The sequence below is a fragment of the Mustela lutreola genome, chromosome 1 (genome assembly GCF_030435805.1).
Source record: "Mustela lutreola isolate mMusLut2 chromosome 1, mMusLut2.pri, whole genome shotgun sequence".
Lineage (NCBI taxonomy): Eukaryota > Metazoa > Chordata > Mammalia > Carnivora > Mustelidae > Mustela > Mustela lutreola.
The window spans coordinates 177,083,177-177,103,379 of NC_081290.1; the positions used below are offsets into that span (position 1 = coordinate 177,083,177).

Sequence of the window (20,203 nt, forward strand, 5' to 3'; positions counted from 1 at the left end):
CTCAACAAGAAGACGCGTGAGCCCTCACTCAGCTGCGTGATCCATTCAAACAACCCACCCCTCGTGGAAGATCCCCGACCCGTTACATCTGTAGCTAAAACCCCTGACACGAAGGTCTAGTGGCCTGAGGCCCGCAGACTCGGAGGACATTTCAGGGCAGGAACCCATCAAGACTGGGATCAGGGGGCGCCTGGGTGGCTCAGTGGATTGGGCCGCTGCCTTCGGCTCAGGTCATGATCTCGGTGTCCTGGGATCGAGCCCCGCATCGGGCTCTTTGCTCAGCGGGAGCCTGCTTCTCTCTCTCTCTCTCTGCCTGACTCTCCGCCGACTTGTGATCTCTCTCTCTGTCAAATGAATAAATAAAATCTTTAAAAAAAAAAAAAAAAGACTGGGATCAGAACGGTGCGAAGTCAAGAAACACATGCTCTGATTCTAGCTCTGGAGTACTTGGGCAAGTCAGGTCCCTTTTTATACAACTCCTGATTTCTCTTCTGTAAATTACTTTGGAGGAGAGAGACATTGTCAGGTACAAAGACTACATTATGATCGAGGGCATCCTTTAAATTATTTTATTTTCCCAACAAAATCAAAAGCCACTCAAAGCACTCCCAAAGGCTACAGGGAAAAAAAAAAAGTCCTTCCCTACTATCACCTTTCCCTATCATGCCTTTCTTGGTCTGCTTCTTGGTGAGATGAACCATCGTATTTCTCAAGCATCCCCTCTCCCCCTCCAGCTGACATTAGTTTACCTCTCGTGTTCTTCCTCAGTACAGATGCTCCCATGCTCACGAGCCTCAAACTTGTCTGCATTCATACCAAGTCTGATTATGCCCACTGAACTGCTAAAAATGAGCGATGAACAGGTTTCTTTTCCACTTTCACTTCTAAGTACTCAGCAAATGTAACTAACCAAACAGAGGAAGAAATCCAGAGTAAAGCCAGGGGTGAGCATTTAATGCCTGTCACTATATGAAAACAGACCCGATAAACACAAGGATTCCTTCACAGAGCATGCATGTTCCCCGGCAGTTTCCACCAGGCTGTGTTTCTAGGCCCATTTATGGAAAACGCACATCCCACACGCATATGCCCTATGGGACTGCTCAACATGAAAGTTTGATACGGGGCGCCTGGGTGGCTCAGTCGATTAAGCAGCTACCTTCAGCTCAGGTCATGATCCTGGGGTCTGGGGATCGAGCCCCGCATTGGACTCCCTCTTCAGTGGGGAGCCTGCCTCTCCCTCTCCCTCTGCCTGCTGCACCCCCCCCTGTTGTGCTCTCTCTGTCTGTCAAATAAAATCTTAAAAAAAAAAAAAAGTTTGATATAGAGCCCACCAGGATATCTAACCCATAAAAGCCAATTTAAACAATCATCAGGTCTTTAAGCTAAAAGATGATTTGCACCCCATCAAATCCAAACACACCCATCCTCCCTTCTCAGAGGACCTCCCTTCTCAGAGGTAGCTCTGGTGTCTCAGGACCAGTCTCAAGAGTAATTCTCTGGTTCTGGTTTTGAGCTGAACTCTATTTTTCCATAAGTTCCAATAAATATGTCTTTACTCTTCTGCTTCCAAGGCTTAATTTAATTAATATAATTTTTCTGGTGTGAAATAATCCTTTTAGTATATGAAATCAATGTCATTTGAGTATTCCCTTTTGTAAGCTGTCACCAGATTATTTAACTATCTCTCATAGCATAAGTTTGGATCACATAAGAATTTCTGTGATGTTCCTTTGGACATATTCCAGCTTCTGGAAATATTACTCGAGTAAATGGGTTGATAAATTAAAAATACTTTACTGAACTGAAAAGCAATGATCTCAAAGAAAAAAATCAATAAATAGTGAATTAATTAAGCAATGTCCTTCCTGATTAATTTTTAACATCATTGTCTTTCGAATCAGAAAATATTTTAAAAATTAGTTTTATGGATTTAAATCTTGACTCAATCCTGTGTACACTTGAATAAATTCTAATCAATTAAATTTTAAATGGATTAGTTTTAGTAAAAGGTAGCATCTTTTGTATGTCTATCATGTAAGTTAGGTGCGATGCAAGGTGCGATGCAGGGTACCTTGCATGTATTACTGCCATCGATCCTGGGAATAAACCCTCAAAAGAGTTGCTCTTAATCTCATTTAACAGGTGAGAAATTCAGGCCTCAGAATGATGGAACACTGAAATATCCAAAGCTTTGTTGATAGCAATATAGATTTTAGATTGTGACCCAGATTCACATCTCTCTCTCTCTCACACACCCCCCCCACACGTACAAATGGGCACAGATGCACACATGCACACAGAATGCACACACATGCAGATAAGTAGAAATGCACACGTGGGCACATACACAACATGCACACATGCACACACATGCTCACAAGGGCACATATTCATACGCACAGACACGTGTGCACACACATGCACACACATGTGCACATGAACGGGTGCATACACATGGACACACATGGGCATATGTGCACATGCAGAGGAGCACACACATGCACACACAAGCACACGTGTACACATGAGCGCAATGCATATGTGGACATACATGCATGCAAAGGTGCATGTGCACATGCACACACATGTGCACACAAACACACATGCAGACACATGGACACATGCACACCCATGTGCACATGGGCATATGTGCACATGCACAGGAGAACGTGCACACACACATGAACACATGAAAATGTGTGCACACGTGCACATATATGCATATGTCAGGAGCAGTGCACATGCACACGTGTGTGCATATGAACACACATGCACAAACACGCAAATGCATACATGTGGGTGCACACATGAACACATGTATGCACATACGTGCGCACACATGCATAAACCAGTCTGTATCTCTGAAACAAAAAGATTCTTGAAAAAACATGAAATGTATCCTTCCCCAGTCTATTACTCTGAACAACTCTATTTCTATTAAGTAACCTTTTGGGCGGGTCCCACTCATTGCATCCCACCAATGTATCCTGACCCACAATTTGGAAAAAAACTGGATTCACCACATCACTGAGTTTCGGGCTTTCTGGTATGAGAAACGCCACATTCTCTCCACGACTCAACCTTCTTTATCTGTCACATTTGAGTCTTAGCTACCAGCAAAAAATGTTAGAAAACATCACTAACGCGGATTCTCACATCCACATGTGATGAGACCGTATACAGAAGTTTTCATGAAAGGAGTGAGACCGCAGTGCTCAGGGGCCTCCTCCGCTGGGACGGATGCCGGTGCACACCCGCTGCTGTTTAAGTGAAACAGCAAACACCTGTGGGAATTGACCAAACACCACCAGCGAAGACGACCCCAGAGAAGCAGCCCAGGGGGCACATGTGACAATTATTTGTTGAACTCCAGTGAAGGAAGCAGAGCGACTGTCGCTGATGCTGGACCACAAGACAAACATGCTCTCCTCCTAAAGTTCAGGTTGCTAGTCTCCAGCTTGCAACATCTACTGTTGGGGACTATCTACTCCTGGAGTTCACTACCTGGACAGTGATGAACAAATCTTCGTTTTCCGTCTTCCATGAGAAATCAGGATAAAGCGCACCACACGATGAAACCAACCTAACCCTGTTAAAGACAGCAAGCCCTTTAAAAAACGCCCGTTAATCTCTTGGTTTCTCCTAATGTCCATTTAAATGCCCATCTTACCTAAAAGGAAATCAGACTGCAGATAAGCATGCATTTCAAGACTGCAGTAGCCCATTCTGCCACCGTTAAACCAGGAGACCGATGTTCGAGATTTGTAGAACATATAGACTCAACTTCTTACAATAATAGCAGATCATAAAGTCTCTCCTGTTTCTAGGGGAAAACCCATTTCTCCCGCAAAGAGAAAGAAATAGATGTCTCCATATATGAATTCACCTTCACTGCAGGCACTAAATGTTGCCTTTAAAAAAAAAAAATTGAGAGAGAGAATCAAGAGAGAGAGCACATGGGGTGGGGGTGGGGCAGGGGGAGAGGGGAAAGTAGACTTCCTGCTGAGCGGAACGCCATCCCAGGACCCTGAGATCAATGACCTGAGCCGAAGGCAGACCCTTAACCAACTGAGACACTCAGGCACTCCTAAACACTGCCTTTTGGAAGAGAACCCTGCCTTTATTTCAGAGGCCATTGCGGACATCCAACATTCCATAAAGAAAAATGTGAGCGAATGGTGGGGGAGTAATCTGGGATTCACACCAGGGGGACATGGCTGCGGAAGATGGTAATCAATGCTAACATTCACAGGGGTTCTTTGAGGTTAACAAGAGCCTCGAGAACCAGAGAGGAACAATGGTAAAGTAACAGTAGAGGAGGAAGAGGGGATTTAAAAAACCCTGAAAAATCCGTGCTGATCTTCAAACGAATTCTCTCTTGGTTTAACTGTAGTCTCACAAGGGGGGTGGGGACGGAGCTGAGATTAAGGGTTAGCTCTTAGGGCCATAAGACTCACCCCTCCTTGGCCAGTTACCCAAAATGAACATGGTATCACCTTCCGGCCTGAGTCCAACATGTTTTGAACCCTGGCTTGTTTGCATGTCCGGATCCACCGGTTTGAATCTCAGAATTTCTAGGAGTCTGGGGTCAGATAAATGGGGTCTGTGGTACTGCTGTGGGTTTCTTCAAGAATCCGATTAACAGGCTGTGGAGATGAGCGTACCTGTGTGACTTTGTCTCTTATGACTGCCCTGAATGTTTTCTAATGGTTTCTCTCTCCCTCCCCCAACCCCCGCCCCAAGGAAAGATTTTTATGGTGAATCCAGCTTTTCTATTTCTAATCAGTAAGGCTTATTTTAAGGACATCCTCAGAAAAATCACAAGATAATTTGCTCCTGTGTTAAAGTCTGGGCGAGACAACATGGGCTGTCCTCCAGGTGGGAGACAAGTATCTATTTTCCTACTATTAATGGACATATTGATGCTGTGTCCCAGCAGAATAGACACTGATTACCAACACAGGCGTATCCCAGGTAAAATAATTACTTAACACCATCAAATCCTCACCCTACAACATCAATCACTATTCTAAAATCTTCCTCTACTAGCACCTCAATACAAGGAAGTTGACATGAAGAGGAGAATTAATTTAAAATTACATTAATTCACATAGTCTCCCTTCAGACCCATGTCGTGTCTAGGATTTAATTAGTCTATCTGTCAGAAAGTATCAAAGTTTTGCATTCATCGACACAACTAAAAATTCAATATACCTTTTCAAGAGTCCGGTCACTGTCCTGTGTCACGCTGAGCAACAAGGAAAAATGAGTCACAGTCTCTGCTTTTAAAAGTTAGAAATTAGAGGAACTAGAAAAAAAATGCCAAGTAAAGGGTTGCAAAATAATATTGTATTCAGTGCTGAATCATGAAATACAGAATATGAGTTCAGCAGATGATCTCCTGTCTCCTGGGGTGCTAACTGCATTATGGCAGGATCTTTTGGGTGAGATCTTATTGAGCACCTACAGTATACCGGCACTATTCAGGTGCTGCGCTTGCAGCAACAATTTTCGGGTGTCCATCTGGTGCTTTTAAGCTATAACCAGGCAAATGGGAGAATCTGTCCTTCTTCAAAGATGGGTCATTCAGGGTTGCTTTGAGGTGACCCAGCCAACCGAGCCAGCTAGCCTGTGGCAAAGTCTCAGGGCAAGTTTCAAGGTGAAGTCTGTGATCTGTTCCTGCCTTGATCCACAGTGACACTGTGCTCAATCTCCTTCCTGTGATGGGCTTCGTCTTGGAGCAAGGTTTGACAACTGCAAACAAATACTTTTCTCCCAAGCTAATGGAAAGGCTTAGGGCTCACACAATGCCTGAACAACCAGCAACACAGGCAGGAGAAATTAACTACTGAGATGAGTCCATTTAAGGGAACATTTGTCACACACTCGAACTCCAGGGAATCAGAACTGGGGTTCTCACGGCTGATGAGAAACCAACCAGATGGCGCCTTATCTAATGTTTGGGGATTTTGAAAACCTGGGATGGGGCCCAAATTACCAAGAAAAATCTAGTAAGCGTTGGAACTTCCTAAAGTGACAATAACCTCGTTCATAACTATGTCTCTCGTCCTTGGCATTTTGTATGAGGCCAACAGTACCCGCTTAACAAATCTAGATTCAAAGAGCGAATACACGGAAAAGCTCCACATTTATTAACAAGCTGATGTAGAGAAAGTGTGACTTTTTATTTAATTTTTTTAATGTAAAAGTATGGAAGGTATAACTAAATTATATATAGAGACAGATTATCTTTGTATCATTAGAATAAACGTGTTGGGTTAATAACATGGTTGGTATTTACATGTACAGATTTCAACGTAAGTGATCCAAGAAATCAATCCTCAAGTGCTTTTTATCTGGTAAAGTCGCCAACTGCTCTACTCTAAGGACAATTTAGCTAGTATTTGCCGGGGCCAAATCACTCTGGTTTGAAAACCAACCGTCTAGCCTCCTAGAAACTCCACCAGTCCTGGGAAGACTGGAGCAGTCCATCGTCCTACAAATGCTGGAAGGGGTCTTTAGTTTAAGGCACACAAACATGCCGTGGGAACCTCCCAACAAGCTGCAGGCTTCAAAGGATGGAAGGATCGATGAGCCGTGTTGCCAGCACACGTCCTAACACTTGCTGGATGAAGAACGTCCTTGCCTAGTAGCACGGGAGACATAACCTCATTGACACACATTCCTCCCACATGTGTGCACTGGAGAGGTGATTGCTTTAAAATTCGTGACAAAGCCACATCCTGAAAGAAGTACTAGAAGAATTTAGTCGAAGGACCCTGTACATATTTTTTTTTTTCAAGAAAATCCACAATATCTCTGAAATTGACAAAGCTGCTTTAATTGTCAAGACTTCTTAGAAGCGGGTATACACTGAGACCATACAACATGAAAATGAAGAGTGGAAACTGATGTCTGAAAATGAGAGCACGGGGCCCCCCAAATAAACAGGTCAAATACCGATGACCTCGGGTCATCCTGAAGAAGCAGCAACAAAACCAAATCACGCCCGTGTTTACACTCGGGATGGACTGGATTGAAGTCTCAAAGTGAATCCCAGGTCTGGCACTTGAAGGGGCTCTCTGGACAGAGGAGCAGCAACGTCAGAAAGGCAGAAAGACGAAGAATGATGTCACGCTCGCATTTACTGGGAGTTGCTGTGGGGCTCCGAGGAAGGGCAAGGCACAAGGACGAGAGGCGAAGGCAGGGCTGCCCGCGGGAAGCAGGAGACCAGCGGGTTTCTGAGAAGAAGAGGAGCTCACGGACGGCAGGGGAAGCCGACACGCAGCGGCTCCACTGAGTTTGCGGTTGAGGAGGGGAAGAGGCACGGAGGACCCCCCATGCGGCAGAAAGCTGTACAGAGTGGGGGGCTGCGAGGCCAGGAGAGGGCGCAAGGCTTGACAATAACGTTGCCGTGGAAGCTGAGGTCCGGGAAGGTTCGAAGGAAAACAGGTCAGCCACTAACCTCCAGAGTGCCAAATGGCCAAGAGAGAATTCCACCTTCGCCCCCAGAAGGACAAGAAAGCCCGAGACCAGAGTGGCTTTCAGAGGACTGAGGGAGGGACGTGGAGGACCTCGGTGGAACCAGAAACACGTACACAAGCCAACTCTTCCTACCCAGCCAGCCGGTTCTTCAGTCTGCTGGTTCGTAACTCCCCTTCGAGCTTATCTCCTCAAAAATGTCGAAGGAACTGATATTAAGAAAAATTGTATATAAATATACCGGAGCCAGTGTTCCCAGCATTATTCCATCAGAAACAACGGCCTGACGTTAAAGCACCAGATGGGCCGTCGCAGTAGAACAGAAACAAAGACATTCTCCGTTCAAACACCACCAAGTGCCATCACTTGTATCCGGAGCTGTAATGGACAGAGAGCCATCTCACTGCTATTCCAGAAGCTCTCAGAGTTTCTGTCCCATATGGCGAGGTCTCCACAGTCAGAGCCTCGTTATACAACAACTCTTAAGGGTCTGGCCTTGGAGTCTCTTCATTAATTCAAAGAAACCAAAACAGTTCCTGCTCCTTTCCTCTATGTGTTCAGCAACAAAGCTGTATGAAAAATGCAAAAGCATTTCCAGGCACCCAACGCTTTGCAGTGATTCAAGTGAAACTGCCTTTCAAAAGCCATTTTGCAAAAACTCTGAAAGAACAGTGAGGCTGTACTGTTAGATTTTCTAAAAACATTCTAAGCATCTTTCAGGTTATGCCTGATACTAGAAAGGCGCACGGGGAAGTTCCAAATTCCCATTTGCACGGTCACTTTCGATGGCTCTGTGAAGGTCCAAAACATCGGGCAACCACCTAAGCGGTCCAGTAGGAAGCTCAGAGAAGAGGTGAGCAGTTCAGCATCCTTTCATGGAAACACCACGAGGACTAAGTGAGGGGGACTGGTCAGATGCAATGTATTATGCTTGTGAACTGGTGGCCAGCATGACTTGCTAGTCCGTAGCTACAGGAAATCTGTTATCTCTTTCTTTTTTTAAATTTATTTATTTGACAGAGATCACAAGTAGAGAGGGAGGCGGAGAGAGAGAGAGAGAGAGAGAGAGAGAGAGAGAGAAGCAGGCTCCCCGCTGAGCAGAAAACCCGATGCGGGGCTGGCTCCCAGGACCCTGGGATCATGACCTGAGCGGAAAGCAGAGGTTTTAACCCACTGAGCCACCCAGGCACCCCCGCTATTATCTTTGATAGCGGTTAAGAAGCACTGACTTATTTCAGTCTCCCGTGACACAAACGAATCACACTGTACACTTTTGTGAGTCGACTACCGCCTCCTGGACTCGTGTGTAGAGGACCTTTCAATGAAAACCGATGGGTATTGTAGGGAGACAAAGAAATCATGTTTAGTTCTAGAAGCCAACTGAATCAGATGTTCCTGAAGCACAGTGGGGCCCACACTGCAGAGAGGTTAGGAAGAGGGTTGAAAATTCGTGGCTTGATTTGGCAAGACGGCGGTGGTCACTGGCCGGAACAACGTTGCAGGTCGGGTAGAGACAGTAAGGTTAGTCTGAGAAGCTCAAGGGCTCTGCTGGAGGGAAGACGGGGAGAACTAGGACTCACAGCTCTCGAAGGATAAAATGCTGCCCAGGAAGGGGAAAGCACCTTCATCGGTGGAGGGGCCGTGAGCGCGTCTGTCTTACTGGGGAAGCCACCGAGTATATGTGCGTGTTGATGGGCACCATTGTGTGGGAGGAAGAAAGTGTAGAAACTAGAGAGACGGTAGCTCTGGAAACAGTCCTGGTGTGAGGGATCACAGGGTCTCGGGAGCAAGACCTCACAGCCCGGGGCTGGAAGCCGGGCTGCACACGGAGGCAAACGCAGGTGGGCCGCCGGCGAGAGGACAGCCGGTGGGCTCTTCGCCCTGGCCTCACGGGGGCAGCGCGCACACCAGTGCCGCCGGAGCCGAGGGAGGGCCCGATGACTGAGAATGAGAGATCATTCTGGAGCCAGAAAGACGGGGCTGAGTCGGGAAAGGACTGAACCTCAGACCAGCCCTGACCGTCTACTGAGGAGTCCAGTTCAGTGTTTTAAATAAAACCAGCTCTGCTTCAGTGGGAAAAACGGGGCTGAGGGTCGCACCAGAGGGTCCCCGACTCTGAGACTGTCCCTGTAGCTTCAGGGGACGCCCTTGCAGATGGGCCCATCACGCATCCACGGAATCCCCTGCCACCACCCCCCACCATGCAGTTTCCAGGTTGAAATCAGGCCGCGAGCCAGGCCAAGTGAGTAGAAGCCGTCCTCACTCATCTCCTCCGGCCTTAGAGCTATGAACAAGCAGCCCAACAGGTGCAGATTCGAGCCAGGAAAGGGAACAGCCAACCCAGGGAGATCCAGAAGTGAAGGATCAGTTCTCCATTATTACGGAAACCATGGTCGTTAACTCCCATAGTCATTACACAGAAGTGCATGCCCGGTAGTAGCAAAAAAAAAATTTTTTTGTGTGTGTGTCTAGGCGGCCAGTATGGTGCAGAAGAGCCTCTCAGAGCCATAAAATGAGAAAAATTAATGTTAATTCTATTGACCATAAGGCCTCCAACATGAAGTGAGAATTAGTGGACAAGGACAGGGCAGTTATTAAAGGCGATATATCAAATTCGACTCAGGTGATCCGTGGGGGGCCGCGGGTGCTGCTGTGGTGACCTTTCTAGTTGACACCTTCATTAATGGTGTCTAAGAGCAGAGCCAGCATGGGAATGGATTTTCAGAAATGATTCTACCATAGGAGTTAATTCTGAATGCAAGCTTCCAACATCACAGTAATAACCAGAGTAGAAAAGAATACAAAGCTCTTGGGAAGATGCAAAATTCATGACAGGCAATTATGCAGGGAGATAACCCAGAGAGATGGTAAAGTTCTAGGTGGAAAATCTTGAGCCGTAGGATGGGGACAGTAGCAGACTATGGCACCCCCCAAATCTGTCACTTTGACACACTGATTATTACTTACAAAAGACCAAGGGTGAGGAAAACCTCTGACCCTCCTTCACCCCCTGAAAGCAGGAACGAAATCTCCCACACCAAAGGCACCCTCCTTCTGCAGGCAGGGTAGAAGGCATCCCTACCGCCTGAGACCGGAAACTCAAGGGAGAGAACGAAGTATAAATAAGCCTTGTTACTTCTTGATTAATTTGCTACCCCATGTCCAAACTTCTTTGTCTTTTCAAATCTTCACAAATTTATTATTTTCTTATCAAAAAGGTATAAAAGCTGCCTGCTTTGGTCACTTCTTTGAGGCTCATATTTTTATGGGGCTTCCATACACAGCAAATTAAATCAGTTTTTCTCATTAATCTGTTTTATATCTAATTATTAGATCAAAGAACCTAGAAGGAGAAATGGGAAAAAATTTCCTCCCCTACAATGGTGATTTGTGGGTGGGGGGAACCTCAATGATTACCCAATTACCAAACAGTTTTATTACAGATATTTATTGAATAAAAATACCTGCCAGATATTATGAACACTACTGTTGTGTCTGCAGCATGTATTCAAGTATAGAACAAGTATACAAAGAGCCATATGCTTTTTTTTTTCTCAGAAAATTTAAACAACATTTTTTGTTGTATATTTTCAATTGGGGTAAAATTCATGTAACATAAAATTAACCATTTTGAAGTAAACAATTCAGTGGACAATAATAAAGTCCCCAATGTTCATAGCAGCAATGTCCACAACAGCCAAACTGTGGAAGGAGCTCAGATGCCCTTTGACAGATGAAGGGATAAAGAAGATGTGGTTCATAGACATAATGGAGTATTACTCAGCCATCAGAAAGGACAAATACCCAACTTTTGCATCAACATGGACGGGACTGGAGGAGATTATTCTGAGTGAGATAAGTCAGGCAGATAGAGTCAATTATCATATGGTTTCACTTACTTGTGGAGGATAAGGAGTAACACGGAGGACATTAGGAGAAGGAAGGGAAAAATGAAGGGGAAGAAATTGGAGCAGGAGACGAACCATGAGAGACTATGGACTCCATAGTGTAGAAACAAACTGAGGGTTTTAGAGGGGAGGGGTGGGGGGTTGGGTGAGTCTGGTGGTAGGTATTAAGGAGGGCATGGATTGCACAGAGCACTGGGGATTATATGCAAACAGTGAATCATAGAACACGACATCAGAAACTAATGATGACAGGCAGTTCTAAATATGGTGTTGATTATTTACATAGGAAAAATGGAGCAAATTAGAAATTGTGAAAAACCAGTTCTTTGTCTCCTTGTAACCTAATCATATAAATTGTTCCTATCTACTTCATAATATAAACTTTTTATTGGTTTTAAATACTGTTTATACATTTTACATAAAGATGTAAACATTGGTAAACAAGCATTCTACATATAAATGCATGCTTTAAGTATTACCCTCCATAAATGTTTGGTTGGTATTGTATCTGTGTGCTTTTGTTAATATTCTTGTTACTATGTAATAATGATGTGCTGATCTCTGACATCACGAAATAAGCACATGATGTTGAAAAAAAAAAAACTAACGATGTACTGTAGGGTGACTAACATAATAAAAAAATGAAAATAAATAAAGTCATAATGTGGTGCTACCACTACTTGTACATAGTTCTAAAACGTTGTCACCCCAAAAGAAAATCGTGTACACACTAGGCAGGTGCTCTGTGCACCCAGCCCTCATCATCCGCCCAGCTGCGGGCGACCCACATCTGTGTTTTGTCTTTATGGATCTGAGAATTCTGCATAGTTCGCCTAAACAGAATCACACAATATGTGGCCACTCGTGTCTGGCTTCGTTCTCTTAGCATAACGTTCGGAACCACAGATCAGCACTTCATTCCTTTCTGTGGCCGAAGTCAATGTGCTTTTGAACGATGCTGGGAGCTTGCGAGCACAGCATGGACCTCCCTCCCAGTTCTGAGCGACACCAGCGTGTGGAACCCAGCAGACAGCCAGCGAAGCCCCGCCTGTTCGGATGAACGAGGTGCTTACCGGGAGAAGAGTGGGAAAGAGCTGTTCTGTTCATTGTCCTCTAAGGAATCATTCATGAAACTGCACACGCCACTGCTGGAGAACCTCTTCCTTACTTAAGGGACATTTCGATCTTTTCTAAGGAGACACCAGATCTCCAGTAATCCCTGCTGAGCTGGAGACTTTGGAATTCCTTAGCCAGACTGCCGAGGGCGCTCGCAAATTTCTGCAGAGTGAATTGCAATAGCAATAGAGGGAACTTTGGTTTTGTTTATTTTATTTATTTATTTACTTATTTATTTTTCCGTCCATCTCGAGCTAATGCAATACGGGTGGCATGGCAGGTGGAGTTGTATCTCTTTCTGGGATCAACCACGCAGACTGTCAAAATTTTCATGAGCCTGCTTCTGAAACTGGTAACTGCCTCACATCAGGGATGGGGGAGCAGGTGGGTTTTCTATGAAGTGTCCTTAGTAGTCTGTAGAAAAAGTCAAGAAAAGGAAAAAACCTTCCTTTCTGCTGTTTTGATCGACATCTCCATTCTGTGGGAGCTGTATTCTATGTCTGGCACAGAATTTCTATGTTTTTATTCACTGGCAGAAACACAGTGACGTATTTTATGAAACAGAACACTGCTCTTAACTGTAATTTTCCAGGCTATGATTTTAAGTCCTACTTTCTTCTATTAGTTGGTTTATAGGCTTATGATTTAATTGACCAGATACTTTCTTATGAAACCGGGAATGGCGAGCTTCTCTTACGAACCTCAGTTAGTTGAACTGAAGTGGGACAGCAGTCTACCTTGATTCCCTAAGGATACCCTCAAGGAAAAAAAAACGAGCCCTTTTTATACTGCAAGAGTTTTCAGAAAGAATACTAAGAAGCCGAGATCCCATTTACAAGGTATACATTTTCCTCCAAGTAGACATCTTTTTGTTCTCTCTGTATTTTAGAGAGTTGGGTAAAAACACATGCAAAGAGGCACCTGGGTGGCTCAGTGGGTTAAGCCTCTGCCTTCAGCTCAGGTCATGATCTCAGGGTCCTGGGATCTAATCCCACATCAGGCTCTCTGCTCAGCGGGGAGCCTGCTTCCCCCTCTCTCATCTGCCTGCCTCTCTGCGTACTTGTGATCTCTCTCTCTCTCTCTGACAAATAAATAAAATCTCTAAAAACAACAACAACAGCACTATGCAAAATAATTGAAATTTAACTTTTTGCTGTGTCTTTTTTTCATAAATGCGTATCTTAAAGTTTGGGGTCATTTTATTTACTCAGTTAATTTAAATGAGATGGCAATTCATTCTTGCAGAAACTAATCGTTGCCCAAAGAGCTTTTAGAAGGCAATTAGCTTATTCCAAAAATACTCCCGATTGGGCTACCATTCCTATGAAAATGTGTTAAAGAGCCATAATAGCCATAAATTGAAGATAAATTATTTATACCTTTCAACAGAATCGTAGTCATCTATAAAATTAAATTGCATCCCCATAAAAATAAACTTTTTATTTTTGGTGCCAAATCAGTTATCTAGTTTGCAATAGAAGGTACAGAACGAGCAGCACGTCCAGTCAAACAAGGTGGGATTTTATAAATACTTGCAGAGTCCAGAGCAATCAAGCTAGCTGCGATGCTGACACACAAAACGACACATGTTGTGTAAAATCTCATGATTCCGGAGAATGGGGCGACACAATGGCCCTGATTCCGGAGACCTCCGAACGGCAGAGCGGTCTTGGTTGTGAAGACCCTCTGCCACATGACAGAGATAAAACAGATTGACAGCACAGCGAGAGGAGGAACAGACATTTATGCAGGAAGAAGACTCATGAATCCCAGAAGATGCAGAGAGGCCAGCCAAAGAGGATGCAAGATGCTTTTCTCGAGCTCCACTCGCTGGGAGCCCACAGCCCTGGTGGTCCAGTAGTGGGAGCCAGACAGCCGTCCTCAGGGGGCTTTGCGACAAACACCACCACCCACGGATGGTGTGTTACCTCACCAGTGGAGTTTTACTGTTGGGCAGTGATAACCAGAAAGGAGGAAGAAAATATCCTGTTACTGGTAAAAGGGCAGCTACATTTTTGCACAACATCTCTGTCCTTTGCTGGTTCAGCGCTGTCCTCACGTTCACTGCTGACCTTTAGCAATGTGGTGTTTCCAGTTCTTAGTTCTACTGGACGCTGGTCAGAAAGTGAGGAAATCATCTACTTTCCCCACTAAAGCATTTAAGAGAAATGGATTAACCATAACAAGAAAGTAGGCCCAAGTCTCGAGCAGGCAACACAAAGACAGATGAGAAAGGAGTCAGACATGTGAACTAGTGTCCAGTTGCATTAGAAATGAAATAAACACACGGGCAATGAACTATCAGTGGGAACAGGGGCCTGGCCAAGTCCTTGGATAAAGCACTTGGAGTGGAATTGGCGAGAAGGGGGTTCAGGTGGGGACGGATACACAGGAGAGGAGGAAGCAAGGACGGGGAGTGTGGAGAGTGTCTTCCAAGGAAGACGTTTCAGGGGAAGAGACACACGGTGCTCTCGGGGGTGGGGGGCAAAGGCACAGCGGGAGCCCGTATGGTTTCACTTGGGAGATACCTGAAGACATTCAAATGGGAAGGAAGCCACCAGTAGACGTCAGAGACACACAGGAAGGAAGTGGCAGCAGAGGACGAATCCTGGAGAGGAGCAGGTGCTGGAAAAGGCCCAGGAGGCGGCAGGTAGGTCTGGTAAGGGGAGGGCAGGGCCGCAGGTGCAGCAACGACCTTACCGTGCTCACAGCCCATTTCTCATCCTTAAACTCAGAACCACAACAGGAATCTCTTAGAAAACGTTATGCCAATAGCATCTAGACTATAAAAGTTTATTTGTATTTAAAGATTATATTTATCTATTTGACAGAGAGAGAAACAGCGAGAGCAACAACACAAGCAGGGGATGTGGGAGGGGGGAAGCAGGCTCTCCGCAGAGCAGGGAGCCCGATGCGGGGCTCGATCCCAGGACCCTGGGACTATGACCTGAGCGGAAGGCAGAGGCTTAACCCACTGAGTCACCCAGGCGCCCCAAAAGTTTATGTAATTTACAATTTTTGATACAAACACTCCTGCTGCTACTTATGAATTTTTATGCTTATGTCATGTCTGTTCAAAAGCAAATTGTCTGACAGGAAGAGGGTGCCCTACTCCATGGTAACACAACCCAGGGATTAATTTCAAAGACTTCACAATAAGGAATTAACATATCTATCACATACAATTTAACATGTAAATAACATATCCATTCAAGTTTAACACCCACACAGCAGGGTCTGGCAAGCAGGGTTGGTTTCCACGGCAGGTTTTTATCAGAAAGAATGCAGATTTTAGCATGAACAGACACATGGCTTTGGATCCCAGCCCTTCCCTGTTTCTTCTCCTTCATCCTTTTTGTTTTGTTTTCATTCTTTTTAATGAATTTATTTTAGAGAGAGAGAGAGAGCGTGCACAAACAGGAGTGCTGGGGGGCAGGGGCAAAGGGAGAGGGAAAAAGAGAATCTCAAGCAGAGTCCCCGCTGAGCACAGAGCCTGACGTGGGACTCGGTCCCAGGACCTGAGACCATGACCTGAGCCGAAACCAAGAGTGGGACACTTAACTGACTGAGCCCCCCAGGCACCCCAGTTTCTAGCTCATTCTTATTCACTGCTGCATGTCTGACATTTGGAATAGTGTCTGGCTTAATAAATATTTGCAAAAAGAATAAATGAGTCAAGTTTGCTGAGATGCGGGTCCCTTATCTGTAGGTGGAACTAATAATCCTCCCAACCCAAGTGTGTTGGAAGGAATAGAAAGAACAGATTCATGCGGCCATATAGGGTCTGGCCCTCAGTGGGAGCCACGTGGTACATACCAACCCTTCGTAGTGAAAGTAAAGCAAAGATAATCCTAACTATTAGAAGAATTTAGAGGAAGGCCCAATAAATCAGACCTTAATTTTTCTCAAAATCTGAAATTCACCTTTAGTGTGATCAGTTTAAAACAGTTTTCACTTGGAGAAATGTTTGCAGAGTTTTTCCAGAAGGGACCTGATAGATATCGATGTGTTATCTGTCCCCTGTGCATCCTCTGAAGGCGCCAGCTGCGCTGGTCTGACGTGCTGCAGAAGACTACAGAAGCATCATCGTGCTAGAACCGTTGCCATGGAAATGGTATTTCTCCAGTTTGCACTCTTCGTGTGGCCGTGTCTCCTTCATAAGAGAGGAAGAAGAAACACTCACGCCAATAAAACGTTGAGAGCGATTTCTATTTCTTGCTTAAATTGCTCTTTTTTTACCTTTGAAAATAACATGCTTCATAAAACACAAAATCAACAAACGAAAGGCCGCTATTCCTCCCCACCTCAGAGCCGAAAGATGAACCTATGACATGGATATAAAATGGGCAAAAACTCTGGTACCCTAAAGCTGATCCCAAGTTTTACCCACATAAAGCCTATTAAACAACAAAGGTTCTAAAGTGTAGAATAGGATACAGCGAGTTATCCATACACGTGCCAGATTATCTGCAGATTTAAAACCACCGAACGTCCCAGTGGGGTCTCTTCTCTACCGTGTTGTGTATGACAGGGTATTTACTACGAAGCGTGATCTTATTTGTACACGTCTTTGTCTGGACATCTGCAGTGGGCTGTGGAGTGTCTGGGAAGAGGTCCCTTCATGTCCTAACCCTCTGTAACCATGAAGGTGACTTTATTTAAGAGAGGGTCTTAGCAGATGTAATTAAGTTAAGAGTCTTGGGATTAGGTCCTCCTGGATTCAGGGTGTATGAGAAAGGAGAGAAAGATCTGGGACACAGAGACGCAGAGAGGAAGGCCAAGGGAAGACGGGCAGACACTGGAGTAGAGCAGCTGCAAGCTAGGGAGTGCCGGGATGTCAGGAGCCACCAGGAGCCAGGACACAGTACTGGAAAGGAATTCTCTCTGAGCTTCTGAAAGGAACCCACCTCCCCGACATTCTGACTTTGAATCCTTGGCCTCCTAAGTGTGTGTGCACACGTTTCACAGTGGTTTGAGACCACCACGTTTGTGGGGACGTGCTCCAGCAGACCCAGGAAGCCAACTCAGCACTGAACAGGAAAGGTGGGTGAAGGACAGGGAACGTGGCGAAGCACTAACTGCTCTGCGTTTAATCACATTTAATCTCACTAAGCGTGCAGGGAAGAATGTCAGGATGAGAGAAGGAATGTTCTCTGACATTATCACGGCTCTCAGATCCCAAGAGAACACTGGTTCTGATTCATTATGGATTAGAGTGAAAAATATTTTTGTTGAGGGGTAAACACTCTTTGGTAGCATGACAGTCGCTTCTAAGTAGACTCATCAAAAACTGCATTTTAGGGCAACATTTTCTTTCTGTATTTATATTTTAGTAAGTTTAAAGCAACTATTTCATACAAAAAACAACTGCATTTTTAAGGCACTAGCATAAACATCTGGAAATTAAATTTTAAAACTTTCCACATCATCAAAAAGCACAAAGTTCTTACAAACTGAATCTAACGAAATATGTATAAGACTTGGACACAGAAAACTACACAACACTGGTAACAAAAATAAGGAATTCAATACTGTGAAAAGGTCAGTTCCTCATAATTGCGTAGGTAGAATCAATGTAATTCCAATCAAAGCTCAGCAGCATTTTTTTTTTTTATTAAAACTGACAATATGCAATATGGTGGCACCTAGGTGGATCACTCCATTAAATGTCTTGATTTCGGCTCAGGTCATAATCTCAGGGTGGTGAGTTGGAGCCCCATGCTGGGCTCTGCGCTGAGCAGGGAGTCTACCTGAGGATTCTTTCCCTATGTCCCTCCCCCCGTTCTCCCGTTCTTTCAAATAACTAAATAAATAACTAAATAAATATATTTTTAAAGATTTTATTTATTTATTTTTACAGACAGAGATCACAAGTAGGCAGAGACGCAGGCAGAGAGAGAGGACGAAGCAGGCTCCCCGCTGAGCAGAGATTCCCAATGCGGGGCTCGATCCCAGGACCCTGATCATGACCTGAGCCGAAGGCAGAGGCTTTAACCCTCTGAGCTACCCAGGCGCCCCAATAAATATATATTTTTAAACCCGACGGTATGATTCTATATAAAAGGCCTAGAAAATCTAAAATAATTTGGAAAAAAAGAAGCTGGAAATTCCTTAAGACCAAGCTGCAGTAATCAAGATAATTTGGCATTAGCATATAAACAGCCCTATACACCTATAGACCGCAATACAGAGTCTGGAAATAGACCCATCAGTTGATTTTCAACCTATCCTTATATGGTCAAAACGATCCAACGAAAAAAGATGTGTCTTTTCAACAAGTGGTACTGATGGGACGCCTGGGTGGCTCAGTTGGTTAAGCAGCTGCCTTCAGCTCAGGTCATGATCCCAGCGTCCTGGGATCGAGTCCCACGTCGGGCTCCTTGCTTGTCAGGGAGCCTGCTTCTCCCTCTGCCTCTGCCTGCTATTCTGTCTGCCTGTGCTCTCTCTCCACCTCCCCTCTGATAAATAAAAAAAAAAAAAAAAAAAAAAAAAAATCTCAACAAGTGGTACTGGAACCAAAAGGCATCCATACATTAAAAACAAAACAAAACACAAAAGCAAAACAAACTCAAAATAGATCACAGACCTAAATATAAAGCCTATACAACTCCTGGAAGAAAACAGGAGAAAATGTTCACGACAGAGGTTAAGTAAAGGCTTCTTAGATAGTACACAAAAAGCATGAACCATAAAAGAAAAAAACTGACAACTTGGACCTCACCAAAGTTAAAAACCTTCTGAAAAGCACTTCAAGAAACAGAAATGATAAACCTCAGACTGAGAGAAATTATTTTCAAAATGTGTATCTGATAAATATACACATATAGTATTATTATATACAGACATTATTATATACAAATATACACATATAGTATTATTATATACAGACATATATGTGTATATATGCATATATACACATATATAACTTTCATAATGAATGATAAGGAAATTCAATACAAGATGGGCAAAAGATGTGAGAAGACAGTTCCCTAAAGAGGAAGTATGAAAAGATGGTCAACGTTATTAGTCACTAGGGAAATGCAAATAAAACCACAGTGAGATATCAAGACACATGTATGAGAGTGGCTTAAATTCTACACCGTGAGCGACCGACAACACTGGGCGCTGGCAAAGATGTGGGGCCCCTAGAACGCACACACTGCTGGCAGGTGCGCCCAAAGGAGGGGCCATCTTGGAACACGATGGTTTGGCAGTTTCATATAAACAGATACTTACCACACTTGTAGGTATTCATACAAACGGGATGACGCCACAGAGACGTACAACACCTCAAAGTGCAGAGTGGTTTTTTCCATAATAGTCCACAAGCACTTGGATGGAGAAGCAAATTACAAGATTTCCATACAATGGAGAAGCGCTCGGCAATAAGAAAGAACTAACGATGGACACGCGAGACGGCATGGAGAGGTCCGGAAAGCACCTGCTAGATGAGAGAGTCCAGACCCACAGGCTACCCACTGCATCATCCCTTCTATATGATATTCGATAGAAGGCACAGTACAAAGGCAGAGGCATGGCAAGGGTTTCCAGAATGTGCAGGAGGAAGAGGGACCGACTCCAGGAAAGCTCCAGGGAACGTCTTCGGGTGACGAAAACATTGCCCTCAAGTTTCCATGAGGCCATGATGGCCCTCATGGTTACATAACCGCTGACATTTGTCAAAATTTTACCCC

The 20,203-nt window shown here is 44.6% G+C and overlaps 1 protein-coding gene across 2 annotated transcripts in view; it reads right to left on the minus strand.

Annotated features, from left to right (window-relative positions):
* PDGFD (platelet derived growth factor D) overlaps positions 1-20,203 on the minus strand; it is a 227,235-nt gene that overhangs the window by 111,802 nt on the left and 95,230 nt on the right. The window lies entirely within an intron of this gene.